Raw genomic sequence first — 19,413 nt, forward strand, 5'->3', positions numbered from 1 at the left:
AGTGGTATACCCACCACATGTTCAATGATATACTGTCTCTCCACAGCTAGCTGAGAGGACTTTATCATGCTACATCTTAGACACTCCGAGGAGGAGGTAGGGGCATGTTGCCATCGATGTTATAACTTTATTGCATAACTATTCTATAGGACTGGAATATACATGTGTGTAATTGCCTTGCCTATGTCTTTTCCTATATTGGTACTGCACCATTCCCGAAATCCAAGACGTCCTGGGCCTTAAATGGAGAACGGTTCTATACATCTTTGAAATAAGATCCCTTCCCTGTCTGTGTGTCTAGAGTAACATCTCAAACAAAGTAAATGTTTTTCTTGGTGCATTTCCCTCCCAGGGCAAACCCAGCAAGGCCCTCTTTAGTTGTACAAAGAAACCAGCTTGCAATAGAACCGGGAGAATTTGGAGAAGACAAAGCACTATGGGAAAAAGATTCATTTTTATAATACTGAGTTGCACAAACATGACAATGGTGTTCTGGTCCATCTATCCAAGTCCTTCTGTATTCTCTCCCAGAGATGTGTACAATTTCTCTCATATACATCCTCGAAGAATCTTGTAATAATTATTCACACATATTTAAACTCTAAGGCCCTCATTCCGAGTTTGGAGGCAGCCATGGCGCTATAAGCGCCATGGCTGCCTTCAAAATCGGTCCGACTCCGGTCTGGCGAAGGGAGTAATTATCGGTCCAGTCCGAGGTCGGCGGGACCGGTAATTCCCCATTCACCAGAGCCATTCCCCATTCCCATTTGAGCCCCCATAGGGCTCAATGGGAAGGGGGAAGGCGGCAATAACGGTACCACAAATTGCGGTACCGTTATTGACCCGGTATCCCTTTGCAGGTGCCGTCCATAACGCCTCGTGAAACCAGACGTTAAGGGAGGGACCCGCAAAGGGACCTCGGAATAGGGCGCAAAGGGATTACCGGCACCAGTGTCATTACCGGTGCCCAGTATCCCTTTGCGCCCAGGTTGTAATGTGACTGTAAATCTATATAAGCAAATGGTAACCCACATGGATAAGACCACAAAGTCTGCAGGATTTCCCCAGTGGGAAACGGGATAGACTTCACAAAATTCATCTTGAATCCAGAACTAGGGCCATATGCCTACAACTTAGTGGAGGTGGTTGTCCTCCAAAAGCGCCAATTTATATACCCTCCCCATAACCGGCAACTCCTTGATGTCGGATTTGTCATTAATCCGCATGGGTTCCATAACCAATGCATAGTGAAGGTGTGAAAGTGGATTCCTCTCCTACTATGCCCGAAATTCCATTAGAATATATGGAATCGTGAAAGGGGGATCCTGAACATAGTAGAGATTGTTGTCCTCAAAAATCGCCAGTTTATATACCCTCCCCATAAACGGTAACTCTTTAATGTCGGGCTTGTCTCTAATTCCCCCTCATGCATAACCCTGAGGTATCGGTTGTATACGAATTGTTCGTTTTACAACTGTTCGAATTACAATTGACCTTTTCAAAATTGACCGAATTGTGAAGGTCAATTGTAACATATATGTGGGGGGAAACCCCCCACAAACCCCACCCAACGCCAAACCCCCCAAAACCCATATATATATATAAAATATATAAAACGAACAATTCGTATACAACCGATACCTCAGGGTTATGCATGAGGGGGAATTAGAGACAAGCCCGACATTAAAGAGTTACCGTTTATGGGGAGGGTATATAAACTGGCGATTTTTGAGGACAACAAATATATATATATATACATGGTCAATTGTGACCCTTTAAAGTTGGTCAATTGTTCATTCGAACGATTGTAAACAAACAATTTGGGTAATACCGAGGTATCACGGCGTAGTTACACACAAAAGCAAATACAATCTTAGTGTTGAGCAATGCAGTCGGACAGAAAATACAGGTATACATTTATACATTTATATACACTTATAGATACTTATATACAGTGAAAATGGGGAATTGGTCTGAAATACTAGGCATCTAGGGGCAACTTAGAACTGGTTGCATAACCAAGTTTTGAGTGATTTTTTAAATTGTGGGAAGGAGGTTTCATTCTTGATGTCGATAGGTAAGGCATTCCAGTGCCAGGGAACGAGTACTTTGAAACTACTGCCCCCTGCTTTTTCTCTTTTGTATTGTGGGATTTCGAGGTTTTCTCTGTTGTTCGATCTGAGGAGTCTGGTCTGGGTTTTCTTGGTGATGAGGTATTTAGGAGTTTTGTTGGTGATGCATTTATGGGAGATGCTGAGGGCTTTGAAGAGTATTCTGGCTTTGATGGGAAGCCAGTGATTTTGTCTCCTGATATTGAAGATATAATCGGATTTTTTTATGCCTTTTGCAGCTGGGAGGGCTTTGTTCTGCATGAGTTGGAGTTTGGATAGGTTGGTGTTGGATGTGCCTAGGAAGAGGATGTTACAATAATCAAGCTTTGATAGTATGAGCGCTCTTTCTAATGTGACGCAATTTTCGGGTGTGAGGAATTTGCAGCTGAGAGAGATAGGTTTGGCTGTGTAGGAGGTGGAGGAGGCTAGGGTGTTTACTTACTTAGACATGGTTAGTGTCGCGTCAAGGTAAACCCTGAGTGTGTTCACTTGTTCAAGTACTGGGATTGTGGTGCCATCAATGATGAAAGATGAGTAAACAGGCTATAGGGAGGCAATTTTGGATGATGATCCTAGTATGAGTAGCTCTGTTTTGTCGTCATTGAGACATAGGCTGTTGTTAGCCATCCAGTTTTGGATTAGTGAGTAGATTTTATTGATAAGCAAGGAGTCTTGCTCATGGTTACCTGTTAGTGGGATAAGGATCTAAGTGTCATCTGCAAAATTGGTGATGATGACACCCATAGCATCCAGCGCTGTGAAAAGCAGCTTGGTGTAGGCTTTGTAGAGGGTGGGGGAGAGACAAGAACCTTGAGGGACGCCTATCGGGACTGGTGTAGGATCTGCTGATTCTTTACCAATGGCAACTCTTGAGGTCCTATCTGCAAGGAAGGATTTAATCCAATCTGTGGCATTGTTCGATAGGTTGAAGTTGTTGTTTAGGGTGTCACAGAGTTTGTCATGGTCGTCCATATCGAAAGCCGCCGAGAGGTCTAGGAGCATTAGTAGGCAGAGTTTGCCTGATTCTCTAGTGGCAACATTTGGATCTACAGGTTGAGTATGGCTGTTTCCGTACTATGGTTATGGCGGAACCCTGACTGTCGGTCCCCTAATAATTGATGGTGTTCTAAGTGATTTCGAATTTGGGAGTATGCTATTTTGTGTAGAAATGGGACAATTTTCAGTAGAAATGGGACAATAGTTATGGGTCGGTAGTTGGTGGGATTGAAAGGTCCAGGGTCGTTTTTTAAGGAGGGAAGTTAACCAGGCTTTTTTGATGCTAGCAGGGACTGTGTTTGAGCTGAAGGATGCGTTAACAAATTCAGTGATGACTGGTGATAAGGTAGGGGCGCACAGTTTGACTAGATGGGAAGGGAATTGATCTTCTTTGCAGTTGGAAGCTTTGAGTTTAGCCAGATTTCGGTGACTACTAATATGTCGAGTTGTTGATCCACGATGAGGTCATGGATTTCTATGGTGTGTGCATCGAGTGATCGCGCATTCATAAGTGCGCCTCTGATCGTGGGGGAGAGCTCGAAAGGAGGTGTGATTACTAGGTTTGGAGGCTGAGTAATGTTTTTGGACTCTATAGGTGGTTTAGTGGTTTTTTTGGAAAAGTCTTTGAGTGGGCGGTTAGTAGGTACAGTTGATATTTTGGTGACGGTGTCTGTGGTTGCGGTGGGTCTAGGTGCTTGATAGTTGGAACTGGTTCTGGCTCTAAGTCTGTTAAGTCTGGTGAGCCCCAGGGAGGGAATTGTTTTGTTGTTGGTCTTGTTGCATGCAGAGGATTGTGTTGAGTTATGGATAGGAGTAGTTGGAGCATCTAGATTGGTGATATTGGTACTGACGATATTAATGTGTGCAGTTCTGAAGGAGAATGGGGGAAGGATGGAAGAAATGGGGTGGGGCAGTGAATTGGGTGGTGGCGCTGGCAGCCCAGTCTCGCAAGGCCTTCAATGAACATGTTAAGTGTCCTCCTGTGCAGGGCACGGAATGGGGCATTATGCAAAACGGGAACATTATAGTGGTTAGGAATGTTAACATTATTGGTCTTGGTTGGGTTGGTCGATGCTAGTGGTATGCAGCAGAGGACAGGATGAGCAACTACTAATATATGGCTAGTCGTTATGCAGTTGGGCTGGTGTAGCTACTAGGTGGCAACACAGGGTCAATTATCTCCGTTGGGCTGATTCATGAATAGCAGCAAAATAGATCAACTTTCTTCACTTGGCTAGCACGAATCATGAGTGTTAACTTGCTCAGTTATGCTTGTTTGGATTACAGATGGCAACAATAAATGTCTATTTTCAAAGTTTGGGCAAGATTGAAATGCAAAATGGGCAACAATAAATGTCAATTTTCGAAGTTTAGGCAAGATTGAAATGTAAAATGGCAGCAATAAGTGTCCGTTTTCATAGTTTAGGCAAGTTCAAAATGCAAAATGGAAACAGTAACTGTCAGTTTTCGAAGTTCAGGCAAAATCGAAATGCAAAGTGGCAACAATAATGACAGTTTTCGAGGTTTGGGCAAAATGGAAACGCAAAATGGCTACAATAGCTGTCAATTTTCAAAGTTAGGCAAATTCAGATCATAGATATCAACAAATGTCTATGCGGTAGGGTATTCCTTCGTGGGGGCGAGGCATAAAATATGCTTAACACGGAACGTGGTGATAGCTGTTCGGTACTGGTTAGCCAGACGATATTTATGATAAGGGCCTACGTGTGGCGGCTCCGTTTACAGAAATATACAATTCTGCAGTAGGTAGTTGGTGATCGGGGCTGGCAATGGACTTAGGCTAATTCAGTGTTTGGGCAGGTCACAGTGAGCAGTTAGGAAGGGCTATTCAGTTAAGCATTTGATGCTGGAAGCGGCGTTTGGAGCGTAGAGCATAAGGGTGCCAGGTGAGGAGGGGCGTAATGCATTATGCATATCATGAGGCAAACCCGGTTTATACTGTTGAATGTGAATAGTTGGCAGTTGTATGTCAAATGGCGCTTTATATTAGCCAGTGATAGTCTCAGGTGCATACAGTGCCATATTCATAAACATAGTGTCAGGCCTTAGTAGAGGCTGCAGGCATAGCGGTGTGCACAGTGCGGGCAGGGCAGTGGTATGCCTACTGCACAGAGGTTCTATGATGCAGCCATTGAATTGAATAGCGTATCACGATAGACGTCGTTTGCGGGAGCTTGTGAAGGAGCGGGAGCTTACCGGAGAATGTGCAGACAACACATTGCTGGTGATGAACGGACAGGGTTCATGGCTCTGGCCTCTGACGCCTCAAGACAGGCGCCAGACAGGCAAAGATCCTTGTTGTGAGGATCCTTAGGGTGAGGGCCGGCGTTCGACTGCCTGCGCATGATTGGCCCTGAATAGGTGTAAGTGGCCAATCGAATCACGCGTGCAGGTAATATGGTCGGTGAAGAAGCAGTGATGAGGCCGGCGGCCATTTTGGATCAGGAACACCTTGTGTGTTCCAATAGTGGTTCAAAAATAAAGCTCAAATCATGCTTTAGAGCTCAAATCAATGCCTGAAAGGCATTTTCTCAGGATCGCATTCAATTGTGACGGTTATTTCAGGCGGTTTCCGTGTGAGTTGGTCGTGGGGGATGCATAGTGAAGGTGTGAAAGTGGGTTTGCCTACCTGGCAGCTCTCCTCAACAACAATGTCTCCAATGTAGCTCTGTTTACCATGACCATCGCGGATGGTGCGTTCCTACCCCAGTCAGCCAAATCTGTCTAAATCCATATCTATGCATCACCTTCTGTAAGAAAGTGAGATAACCATCTCAGCATCTAGGGCAAAGCGGACCAAGCCAGTTGACCTAATGACCAGGAATGATACCAGGTGCAGGGTCTTCCTCATATTATCTGTTGCCGGTCTACCCCTCACTATGCCCACCTGGTCTATATGTATCAGTTTTGGAAGGAGGGTTCAAGCCGAATAAACTATTTTCTAGTGAAAATCCTCGCACGAGCAAAAAGATTGGCCTGTGTGACAAGCAAAGTTCTGGATCTGTGTCTTCTTTGGGAATCACTATGATAAAGACTGTACGATAGTAAGGAGTTGTAGCCCCCTCTTACAATATCCCATCATAAATCTTTACCTGACAGAGGGAAAGAGCCACAGCACAGCATTTATAGAAGGCAGTTGAGTACCCATCCTCCCCCAGAGCTTTCCCTAACTTCATCCTGTGGATAGACAGGTGCTCTTCCTCGAGGGCAATCAATGTATCCCATCTCTCTGCTTCCTCAGTAGCAAGGTGACTGACCATCACCCCATCCAAGTACACCTGCACTTAACTTTTGATTTCATCAACCTCTGTATAATACAGTTACCTATAGTAAAAGTGTGCTTCCTCCTCAGCATTGTCCCTAATATTCGCTACCCGTTTATCATCTTTTTAGCTTTCGCCTTGTTTGCCAAATATTTTTGCCTCACAATTCTTATTTTCGTATGTATAACATTGAGCGATAGATCATGTAGTTGTTGCTTCACGCTTCTAATCTTCAAACACAAAGTTTGCTCTCCCTTTACTTCATCCTTTAAAAGGCTTTACAAAGTTTGAATCTCTTGCTGTAATCTCTGTTGCATCAAGGCTGTCTCATTTTTCTTCCTAGTGCCTTCAGATGTAAGGATACCCGGATCATGGATTTTTCCACCTTCCACACCATGCTCCTAAAACTGTCCACATTGTAATTTATTTCCAAGAAATGCTAGATGTCTTCCTGTAAAGATTCACAAACGATCCTATCCCTCAGCAACGTTTCATTGCGTTGCCACCTGCTTTTCTCTATATTTGGGCTGCTCCATTCAAGTTCCACCATAACCATATAATTACCAGACTAACCTATAATGACTACCTCCAAAGTCCCTATCAGATATTCCCTCCCCATCTCTATTGGCAGATAGACTTTCCTCATGTGTGTCTGATGTGAGGCAGGGAAAAAACAGTACCTCTTCACCTCCGGGTGCACCTCGCTCCATACGTTGCATTGATAATGTGCATCCAGGCACTCTTTCAAGCCTACCAATCTTTACTATTACACTTCCTTGTAGATCGTCAAATGGACGTCCAGTTGCAGGTATCTCCTACAAAGAAAATTAGATGCTCGGTTTCACTCCGGGCGAACAAAGAAAGGCCTTTCGAGCCCCCAACCTAACATGTACCCTGCTCAATAGAACCATATGTATATGTCTTAGACAACTCCCACAAACAGTTTCTCAAGTTTTGCTGCCCTATTGTTCAGTTCATCCGTTTGTCTGTTATTCATAGATCCTCACTGCCCATTTGTCCAATGTGGCCATCACCACCGGAACTTCCCCAATGAATAACATTCTAGATTCACCCTGGCCATGATGCTTTAGGAGGCACAGTATTCATCTCCCTGAATTTCTGGTTTCCAGCTATAATGTGCCGTCTGGTTCCACCCAGAGGAAAAAACCCTAAGAAATTTCTCATATACAGTGTTGTCTCTTCCTGACTCCATAGAACCAGATCTTCCTTTAATGTCCTGAAATCTATTGAGCACCTTCTAGCTTGAAAGGCGTGGACAGAGGATATGTCCATCTCTAGCAAATTCCCTCCTCTATCATCCACACCTATAGCCAGGCCTGCGTCATCAACATCCTCTGGGATAGGTTCTTTGAGTGATTGCAAAGAGTTATGTTCTCAGAGCCTCTGGTAGGTTATTTTAAAAATCTTATCAGGGAAGTCATATCTCAGACCATTCCTACACTCATAAGTGCCAAGCACAGTTGCAAGACTTTCCTTGCCAACAGTGGTCCTTACACAGCCTACCCCTCTGGATATATCGACACCTGCCCCTCCAGTTATATCCTCCTCAGAGCTGGTGGCTCCATTGACGCTTATTCCAGATGTGTCTCAGGGGTTAACTCTGTTGGTTAAAGAACCTGCGAAGGTCCCCGACATATTGGCAGACACCAATGATGAAGAGGGTGAAGAGAAAGCTTCAGTATCAGGGAATACTTTCCTTAGAAGATTGTGGGGAGTCTAGGACTTCTTCGGCTTTCCAATGCCAGAAAATTCCATATCCGAACCCGGGGATCTATCAGGCATACTTTCGCTTAATGGGGCAGATAAGGCCCACATTCCTCATTCCTTTACAGAAGGATGTTTTGGCAAAGGCCACAGCCCTGTGGAAGAACCCTCACTGAACTCCCGCAACCACCAAAAGCATCGAGGCTTAATGACTCCAGTCAGATCCTCCATGTCTATCTTCAACCCTCAATCACAGTCTTCAATTGTTGTAGCAGGGACTATGTTTTTTTAAGTCAGCTCAGCCCACCTCCCTGGACTCCAAGCTCTAATCAGCGATCTAAGGAAGATAGTTTGCTTGATGCATACGGCAAGAAAGTTTATCCTACTGCCTACTCCCATTTGCATCAAGCCAACCCGATCCGCTTCTGTCAGCTGCCAACCAGCGACTGTAGCTGGAAATAGTCGATTTCCAGCAATATTTTAACCTCTGGACAGGATAGCGGCTTTTAAATCTGATTGGCTGAGGCAAGTCTAAGGGCACAACATTTACGGGAAGCATCCCTTCCACCACATTGATGCAGCTTCCAGAGCCATAAGCAGGGGGGTTAATCTGCAACGCACAGCTTGGTCAAGAGCGACCCCTTTTAACAAGGACGTACTGGAACAAATCCTAGCTCTCCCATTTGAAGTAAGCGATTTGTTTCATTCAATGACAGATTATGAGTTGAGCAAACAGAAGGTTTCTACCGTTGCTGCCAATCACTCACAGTCCTCGGTAGGGGTCCTCAGAAATCCTTTCAATCTTACAGGCAACCACTCTCCGATTTTAAATCCAAGACCTTTGGTGGGGTTCGTGGCTACCACGATAGAAAGTGTAGACAACCAGGAGAAAATAACAGGAGCCTCAAACAGAGAATTGGTCCCATCCTCCGCAACAACAGCCACAGAGACTAAAAAGCAATGAATTCTGTATCCAGATCCACTCCACCCCGGTAGGTGACAGGATTTCTGACTTTCATCTTGGCTGGCGTAACATCTCAGGGGATTCCTGGACCCTCTCTGTGGTCACCAGGCATTACCGAACAGCCATTTCCATGTGCCCTTCCCCTCGTCTCTACCTCTTCTGTAATTAGGATAGACTATTCCCTTTCAGCAGATTAGCAACCTTCTAGCGATCAGTGCGTAAGAAGAGGCACCCTCCCTCCCCCCTGAATAGAGGATGTGGGTTTTACTATCGCTTGTTTACTGTCCACAAAAGAACCAGGCGGGCCTGCTGACAGTTTTGGATCTTTCTTCCCTAAACCTCTCTCTTCCCCTAGGGAAATTCAAGATGGTTACGCCAGCCCATATCCGGAATGCGCTGAACCAGGCAGATTGGTTGTAATCGATGCATATCTGCATGTCCCCATCCATGCTGCACACAACACATTTCCCTCAGTCACCATCACTTCCAATACCTGGTACTCCAGTTTGAATGTAGCCCACAGAGTATTCACCAAATTGATGAGCCCATTAGCAGCTCACTTGAGGATGCAAGGAATTCACATTTATCCCTACCTTGATGACTGGCTCGTCAGGGCTGGGACATGTAAGCAAGCGACAGCGTCTCTCAGCAGACTGCTAAATCCTCTGTTCAGTCTGGGGCTCTCGGTCAAATCTTTTTGGGTCAGAATATATTGGGCTTGCCCTGATCATTAGTTTATGTACTAACAGTGGGCTGTTTACATAACCACACAGCGTGGTCTACTATAGATTTGTACTTGGGCCTACAGTAGAGTAGAGAGGAAGGCTCTGTGGCGTGTGCCACGTGCATACCTGGCTTGTTAACCTGTTTATCTATGATGGGTGTGTGCATAGTAACATTAAAATCTTTCCTTTGGTGACATGCAGCCCTGTACTACTTTGTTTACTGATCATAGTCTTGTATCCATGCTTCAGCACACTTTCCTCTGTAGTCCTCTATTATCTCTGGTGATTGACTGGGTCAACCTACCAACCAGCAAGCATATTTTTCCTGGGGGAAAATATCAGCACTGTGATCTGTTTGGGATCCCAGATTAACTATGCAAAGTAACAGGGATCGAGATTACCGGATAATAAGGAGGTAAAAGCAGTTTGTGTGTATCCAGCATTAGCCAGGGACCAGGGGATACTTGGGAAAGAGGAGCTATTACATAGTGTTCCACAAATCTAACTTCCACATAATGTGCAAACATATACTTTTGATGATTATTTATGACCCATTGTGCTTTAAATGCCATATAGAGGTATCATAACGTGCCCGAATGTTTATTTATATATTGGCCCCAATGCACAGAGTTAAATTTACATTGGTGTGCTTGTTCAGCATTATTTGGCATGGGGAGCCAAACCTACCCAGGCTCACCTTGGCTCTAAACAAGAGATAACAAGCTCCTTGCCCCCTTCAATATTGAACCCTGAAGTAACATCTGCAGCCTTGCCTAGACTTAGTATTTCTAAGGGCCCGTTTTGACACAAATTGCAAAGTGGGACCTTACAGCAACAGGGTTTGATCTGTTGTGTCCCTGGTCATGACTCCATCAACCAAAGTGCCAACATAAATCCACACTTTCAAATCTCTTCTGGGCCGGCTGCCCTCCTGCATCCTTTTGATCTAGAGCTGCAAGTTGCACATAGGTTTTCACGAATTCCTTGATGTCAGATGAAAACTGGCCTGCAGGGCATAGAATGACAAGATCTTTCTATCACGAGAATTACGGGAGGCTCTCTTGTGGTTAACAAAATGCCAGAGCATGTTTTTTATGGCTAACATCATCAGATATGCTTCCTTAAAAGGATGGGTTGCCCATCTATGGTTTTAATATGTGATAGGTCATTGCTAACCTCAAGAAAAGTACCTCCACGTCTACATTCTGGGGCGAAGGGCTTTTCACTGGGCCCTAAGGTGTTTTCATCCACAGTCACAAGGTCAAGTGGGCAAGATATTCATAGGCACCATGATTGCAATGTTTGAGTCTAAAACAAGGAGGATCCTGGTCAAGAGTACTGTCAGGAGAACCCCAGACCAAGCACTCTGATTTTGGGCACAGGCCCAGAATATGTTCCTTGTACCGTCAATCTCCCAGGAGCAATAGACATGCATAGAAAGGGACTAGCGGGCTTCCATGAATGTGAGCTGATGCATGGCCAACTGGAACCCATCTTCTCCAGGTGGGGAAAACCCTTTTGACCTGCTCACAACTCTAAAAAATTCCAAATGCCATCTGTTTGCCAAGTCGTGTGGTTACCCAAAGAATCTTGGGGATGCTTTGCTCTTGGTTTGTCCAGCATGGACATAATCCTTTTAACAGTCTTCCCCATCTGATCTTGCAATATCTGCTAACCCTAGAGAAAGGCAGTTTGGCACACAACTTCATCAAGATGAATTGAGCAGATATTTTGAGCTATACTAGTTACTTAGTAGCTTCTTTACTCTGAAATGATCATTAAATAATTCATAAAGCCCTTTTTAGGAAATGACCTCGAACCAGGAAAATTGCATAAAACAGGATTTTTCTTTTGCCCTTTACTTCTACGTGTGGAGTTGTGAACTTTTCATCAGATTGAATAAAAACAGTGCTATCACCCGCCAACTCGAAATTTCTACCCAAAGTCCCAATGTCTTTCCATTAAACGAGCCGATTGCTGTGCCAACCTTCTTTGCCAAGACATCTGTATTGGTTGCCAAATGTCGCTACACATTAAAAGCATTCTAAACTACTACAGTAATTGTTTCATAGAGATGTACACTTTTTTCTCAGCTCATTGTCGCTCTTGATCCTAATGGAACTTGCGAAAGAATGGCTTAGGAAGATGGTTTTCAATATATATCAGATTTTACTGCAAAGGGGCTTACAGGAAGAGTCGGAGCTCATTCTACTAGGACAATGTAGGCCACAAAAGTATTGTTCACTGGTGTCCTGCTGAAACACATCTGCAAAGCAGCAACTTGGAACGTGATATTTATGTTCATCAAACACTACCATGAGGATAAAAAGTTGGACCGACAGTACTGGTGTCTCTTTTGTTAGCGTGAGCCTTGTTCATCTCCTCCTCCCTCAAAAGATATGGCATTACAGTGTTAAAATTTGCAATCTATTCAACAGCATGCAAATCTATGAAAGATCCAATGCTGGAGAAGAAAAAGTTACCTAACTGTAACTACAGTTGCCCAGCATTAGTATTTTTCATAGACTCAAATGCGACCCCCCCCCCCCCACACACCCAACTGCTAGGAAGCTCATTGTTTGTGTTCTCTGGTGTGTTACCAAAATCTGAAGATGCCTCTTAGAGCGGATCTGAGGGCTACAAACCTCATTTGTCAGGGAGTGAAAGACTCAAAATGAGGTTGATGGGTCACTGAAGTGAATGCAGTTTTTTGTTATGTATATATTTAACTGCTTTTTAAAAGTACTGAGGATTTAACATCTGTTGACAAGAGGTATTCAACAACATATGAATCTATTAAAGATACTACCCCTGGAGAACTGTAATTACACGTAACATTTTCTTAACTCATATTCTTAATGTTTTTCAAACATCCACACTCAATCAGAAACACCTTCTGTGATAGATGCACAACAGTGTACACCTTCTAACTAGTTTCACCTCCGAATGAATTCCTGTGCTACAGTCTTTGTGAGTTTGTGTTTTTGCTTAGTCGTGGAGTGTCTCTGTAATGTTGTATGCCTTGGTCTGTTGTCGGGATGTTGTGTATGTTTCTTGATGTGATGAGGTGGAACACTATTAGAGACAACAAATTCAAATTTAATAGGTTCTAAAATTATATGCTGCAAATTCACAAACTTCTGTGAATGTGTATGGTTGTTGTGGGGAAAGGGTTGGGGAAGCAGCTGATATTGTTTAGGAAAAGAAACAGGATGTCTTAGAGTTACTAAGTCATTCATCCATTTTTGGAAGTGGTGTATTTTATTGGCAGGAATCGATTTTTTCTTAGTTTCAAAATGTGAAAATATGATACTGAAGATTATGAAAAGTATGTGAAACTACTTATTTGTATAGTGTCCAATTGCCCAACATACTAAAACAATTTGTCATTATGTTAAGACCATTCCCTGGTATATTAACACAATTATCTAGGATAATAATCATTTCTAAATGTGCTAAGTAAATTTCCAGATGAATTTATATAATACCACATTGTATTATGGTTGTCCCTTAGGTGTATTAGTACATTTCCCCATTTTATCAGTATAATTCCCCATTTTGTAAAGAAAAGTATTTTATGCCTAAAAATAATTCCCCAATATAGTAACTTAATCCCCCAATATACCACAACTCTTCAACAGTAGATTAAGATATTTATCTGGTATTATAGTATTATTCTTTGGTATCTTTTCATGACCTACTGTACTAAAATACTTCTCAGGTACATTTACTTAATTCCACATCCTAACAAGACAATACCCCAATATGTTAGCACTAGGGGTGTACCGAATAGCATATTTAGCATGCAGTCGAATTTAGAATAGTTAAGTATTTGGCCGAATAGTTGTTTTATTTAATTAATCATGTTCCAAAAACATTGAAATAAAGCATTGTTTTAAATGTTTTCCCATATTTCATGTATTTCTCTTCATTTTAATAAACATATCAATTCTACATATTTAAAGCGTACAACTCAGAAAAGAACAGACTAACAATAAAGCATGGTCCAAATGCATGGAAGGATGTTTCATATGGAAAACCAGTACTACTCAAAGTGCTAGGCTTCACAAATGCAAAATGCTAGGTTGCAATTAACAAAATTGATATTGCAATTTGAACTTGACATTGAAAATTACATACATTGATCTCTTGCGAGTTGCAATGTAGCTTAGGTGGAAAGTGAATTCCGAACCTTCCTTCCAGATCACATAGAAATGTACATGTTTTCTGTCTGCTCTTGCAGGACACACGTTGAGGGGACATGTGAGGTGAGCGAACTCCATCTCCTAACTGCTTCTCCCCTCAGATGCCAAATGAGGCCGAGGACTCACCCAGAGAGGCTGAAAGGGTTGGAACTGGGGTAATCACAAGTGGGAAATCCTGAACTGTGACTGAATCTGCCTAACGCCTACACTCTCTAAGAAGGCACTGGACTGTTGGGTTGTCGCTCAATTGCGCCAAATCTCAATCCGCATCCACTTACTCACTTCTTTCCCACCACACTAGATGACGCAGAGCTCTGTTGTTTTCTATGCCTCCAACTCTTAAACCATTTCCCAACAATACCAGCAAATAGAGTGCTCTTCTCTCTCTGTCTACACAGAAAGTCCTCTCATCTCTCACATTGTTGCTGTTGGGACAGACTGGCCTGTTATGCTGTTCAGGAGATTTTCCTATGAGCAAGTTCTCCTAGGAAGTCAATATGGGTTGGGAAAGGTTGGCCACATCTTGCACTGCCTAACTTGTAACATACTCGACTCCAGTCTTATTGACATAGAAGAAGCAACTCACCGGTTTGGAAGTCTTCCGATTTCCAAACATGCTCCCCTCGTACTCATTTTTCCAACAGAGCATAGCTCTTTGACTAACTCCCATCAAGCAGAGTTGCTCTACACTCCCATAGGAAAAGTGGCACAGAGGGGGTAGGAAAGATTTCCAACATGAGGTTCCTTTGAGAGGCCTCTTAGGTGGGGGCACTTAACTCTGCCTGACATATGACTGACTACCTCAGCAGCTTTACTGTTCTCCACTACCTCTTTGGAATTCTTCAAATTTCTACATAGTTATTTCCCATAGAAACAAACCATGCTCATGTCTTAATCATACTCACTACTCTCCAATAAACAGACATATACACTTTAGTCTGGTATTTAATCAGGAATGCGGTCGGGCAATTTTCAGCTCCATTCTCTTTTGTAAACTGCACTCCCTATTTACTGTCCCATGTGTTAATATCCCCGCAAACATATCGCCATAAAAGAATATCGGCATATTTTTGCAGCGATATTATGCGATGGAACCTGTGGGGGACATGTCCGCAACCCCCATAATTATTTGAATGGAGCAGGGGACACCCCCGCAATCCCTTATACCAATAACCCCATATATTATCCCCACTAATAATATTGCCTATGGCCTTACCCCACAACCATATATATGGCGTTATTATTGGTGGGGATAACATTACCTGATACCATATTTACTTCTCTTAGTGAAGGCAATGTATCCGTCAAGCAATAAATATCAAGAAACTCTTGGGCCACAGCTGAATATCTTTTTGTCAGCTAGAATTCAGCTAAACATTTACTTGAAGCAGAAGTTCGGTACACCCCTAATATAGGACAGTTCTCCGTTGTATTAAGAGAATTCCCAAATATAATAAAACAAACTCACAATTATCAAGACACTTTTTATGTCCATGCCCATCTAAAGACGAATCCCTCACGTGGGCCCAAAGCCACAGAATCGGATCCTTAACATGAGTTTTGCTGTTCTTGACTTGACAAGTTTCTCAAGTTACTCACCTCGGATCAGGCCTATCTTATGCTTTAAAATGCTTACATTTGTTGATAACTTTTTCAGAAAGGGTGTCTTCATCTCTCTGTGGCAACGTCCCATTCCCCTTCCTCAATACTGTATGTAGCCTCTAGCACCTTTAAAGTGCTTTTTCCCTTAAATGGTTTGAGCCGTCTGGACGCTGGAGCTTTTCTTTCCTGCTTGCCATTCCTCCTTCGAGAGCAGGACATGGGACACAGGAGCCAGCCAGGTGAGCAGGGCAGCAGCCACTCCGTCAGCACTCCAATGTGCCGGACACTGGAGCTTTTCTTTCCTGCTCGTCCCTATTCTTTAGAGAACGGAACCGGGACCCATCCAGGTGAGCAGGGCAACAGCCTCCCCCACCCCGCAGTCGCTCCATCAGACAAAGACTGAGATTATTTAACAAGTGTACTAAAGAAAGAATATGCATGAACTGGAGGGGGGATATATGGGGATATGGGACCTTAGTGGCAACATGTGACCCCAAAATAACTCAGTTTAAGCTGATGAGGCTAGTGTAATCAGTATAGTAAAATAATTAACCATGATATTAAAATAGTTATACAGTGGACTAAGTTATTGCAATGTTAGTTGTTTTCAAAGTATTATAAGATGATTCAGCAGTATTTTAGTGTAGTTCAGCCGAATAATAAATCCACCATTCCTGACCCCACCACTGCCTCCAGTGACGTTTAATAATGTAATTTTCCATATCTAAGTAGTACTACTCTTTAGTTTGAAGCGCTTGCTCCCTTAGGGCAATGCTACTTTTGTGAGTCACTTGATTTCTCATATATATACCACTTGTTCTCCTCATCTTTGTGTATTGTACAGGCACCCGTTATGGGAATGCCTCCACCGTCTGTAAATGTGTTATTATAAGTCTTTTCTGATCATAATTGACATCACTATTCTTCAAATAAATACAAAATCAAATAATACGATAATTCCCTAGGGTATTGGAATAATTTACTATAACAAAATATGTCTAAATATATTAAGACAATCGTGGTAAACTATATATTTTTTCTTTTGAGCATTAAGATAATTTTGACAGGCTTTAAGGAAATGTTGCCATGTTTAGTTCCTTGCAGGTTTATGCAGTTCATACAGCATTGAATTATCTCTAAAAATGGTAACCATGAGCGTCATATTAATAGATAGATTGGGACAAACTATAATCCATTGTTGTGGGAGCATTCTCAAGCCAGTGTGAGCTTCGGTTGATAGTGATCACAATATTTGCCCGATGAGAATCAGAGTGTTGTGTTCAGTTGGTAGTTGGTGTTCATCCAGCATTTCAGACAAGCTCCCAAAATCAATATTAATTGAGGGTCTGAGATGGGGTTCCAGAAGATATGATAGAGGCTTCTATGTGTGTGAAGAATGTAATCCCACTATAAGAAAAGGAGTTGTTTTAGAATTAAGTGTAATCATGTAAGACTAGATGTCGGGGAGTAGAATGTAAATGCAATTATTATCCATTCAAAGAAGTGGCAGTACATAAAAGGAGCCGTGGCAGATACATTAACTCTAGTAATAAAAGGGACCATGTAAAATTCAAGGAAAACAGGGTTAGAGAACTGAGTTTAGAGCAGGTGAAAAAACAGGTTTGCCTATGTTTAGATGCAACTGAATAAACGGGGCTAGTGAGTGGTGCCTTTTTTCAGTCACATTTTTCATATCTCTGAATTGATTTGATGGGCAAGAGGGTTTCAAAGTCTGACATAAGCTATGCAGTAGAACAGCATCACCCCAGTAAAGATTCTACCTACAAAGTGTGCAACAGCGTGCAAGTCCTTGGGCTGCGATGAGCAGGAATCCACCGCCAGTGATAGACATTCCTTTTGCAGAATTACATGAATGTGATCTGTCTGCCAGCACAATAACTCACGATATCTTCCTGCAAATAACCAACACATAGATCCATATTTCCCTTCTGTGAATCCCAGTCTGTTCTTGTCTACACTAGCCTTGTTTGCCATCATCTTGTTCAACTGCCACATCTGCATCCTTCGTGGCAGCAAGTCACTGGGATTCAAAGTGAAGGTGGGCCTTCTACCAACATCTCACTGAAACTTTGGGTGGAAGGTGGGCCCTTTGCCATCAGTAATGGTGAACACCATTGTTGGATTTCTGAGCAGGCTCAGGAACCCCATTTTTAGTGGGCGACAATCCTTGCTCCACAAGATAACCAAGTACCCTCAGTTTGCAGAGTGCAAGTGAAGACATTTTTGCATGTTTGTTCTCTCTTCTCATTGGTTTGTTTCAAGTGTTTTCCCTTCTTTCTTTACACTCTAAATTGTTGTTTTCATTTGTGAAACAAATATTGACCAGTATCAAGGTGATGAAGACAGAGTCATGCTCACAGTTGCACACGCTTCTAGCCCACCCTGAGATATGGGTGTAAGGTCTCAGTTGTATGTAACTCGGAAAGGTGCAGCAGTCACGTTTAATTGGAATATAGGTGACATTTGAACCGTAGTCCATGACATCTGTCATCATCCTGCACACTTGGGAGGAACCAGGTAGTTTCATGGGGAAGGCACATGGATTTAGGGTTGGGTAGGGATTGAAAAATGGTTCTCATGACGGATGCTCACTGGGAACGTAGACCTGTCTTCATCATCCAAAGATTGTCAATATTTGCATGCTATTAACCATCCCCATTTCGTACATCTTGTAGGGTCCAACCAGAGTCCCCGTAGTGTTACTAAAGTGTGAGCCAGGTATGTATATCTGACTGTGAATACACGTGTATCTATGTTCAATGCTCTCTGCTGACACCATGCAGTGTAACTAGCATCTGGGATCTATGGGTGGCAGGGTGGGTCCCACAAGGTATGCACAGCCAGGGTTTCACAGCCAATGGAAAGGCAATTCACAAAAACAGTTGAAATCAGAAGTGTAAAAGGGGACTTGTAGGGAGCATGAGGGAAAGTGGTGGAGTGTGTGACGGTATATCGGAAGGGAGACGTCTGGAGTAAAGAAGGAAGTGTGAAGGGATGGATATTAGATGGAGGAAGCTAGTATGTGGTGAAAAGCAAAAAAGTGGTGTTTGGGGTGACCCGTTATGTGGGCGTTGTGTCTGGGTTACAAGATATTAGTGATACATTGGTATCTGCTGCAGATAGTAAATCCCTAGGCTACCCCTACCTAGCGCAACAAAATGGAGAAAAAGGAAGCAGATCACTAAACATGCGCTGACATCTATCTATCAATGAAAATGCAGAGAAGGAATGCAATAGCATATGCAAAAAGTATTTTAATAATAGTGTTTTTAAGATTGAACAGTGGTGCCCACACGTGTTTCGATCATATTGGTCCTTTTCAAGGCACAAAACACGATTCCAAAAGTCACTAATAGAATCCTGGCTGGTTAGCCTGAGCGAGCTTGTATATTGAGATAAGTAATGCAGATCAAGTGTTAATGATGCGTCAATCAGGAGTTTAGTAAATATCGAGTGCACTGTTCTTCCATAAGAAAGGAAATTTGCCAAGACAGCGTATAACGTCGTTCATCAGTCCAATAAGTAACGAACGTAATGTTCTTGCGACATTACTGGCATGCTGCCAAAGCAATAATTCAAGTGAGTACGTTAGGCGTCCATAGGAATGCCCCAATCCGGCATGTGTGCTGTGACGAGGACCTATATGGTCGAAACAAATGTCAGCACCACTGTTCAAACTTAAAAACACTATTATTAAACTACTTTTTGCATATGTTATTACATTCATACTCTGCATTTTCATTGATAGATGTCAGTGCATGTTTCGTGATCTGCTTCCTT

The 19,413-nt window shown here is 42.8% G+C and overlaps 1 protein-coding gene across 4 annotated transcripts in view; it reads left to right on the plus strand.

Moving 5' to 3' along the window:
• Positions 1–19,413, plus strand: part of LOC138452892 (voltage-gated potassium channel KCNC1-like) — a 1,227,882-nt gene that overhangs the window by 1,140,275 nt on the left and 68,194 nt on the right. The window contains exon 6 of one of the 4 annotated variants that reach the window (XR_011260324.1): positions 18,309–18,351. The exons of the other annotated variants lie outside the window; for them this stretch is intronic. The gene's annotated coding sequence lies outside the window, so the exon portion shown is untranslated. The remainder of the gene's footprint in view (positions 1–18,308; positions 18,352–19,413) is intronic. 4 annotated transcript variants of the gene reach the window in all.

The sequence above is a fragment of the Ambystoma mexicanum genome, chromosome 1p (assembly GCF_040938575.1).
Source record: "Ambystoma mexicanum isolate Mex_15411 chromosome 1p, UKY_AmexF1_1, whole genome shotgun sequence".
Classification (NCBI taxonomy): Eukaryota; Metazoa; Chordata; class Amphibia; order Caudata; family Ambystomatidae; genus Ambystoma; species Ambystoma mexicanum.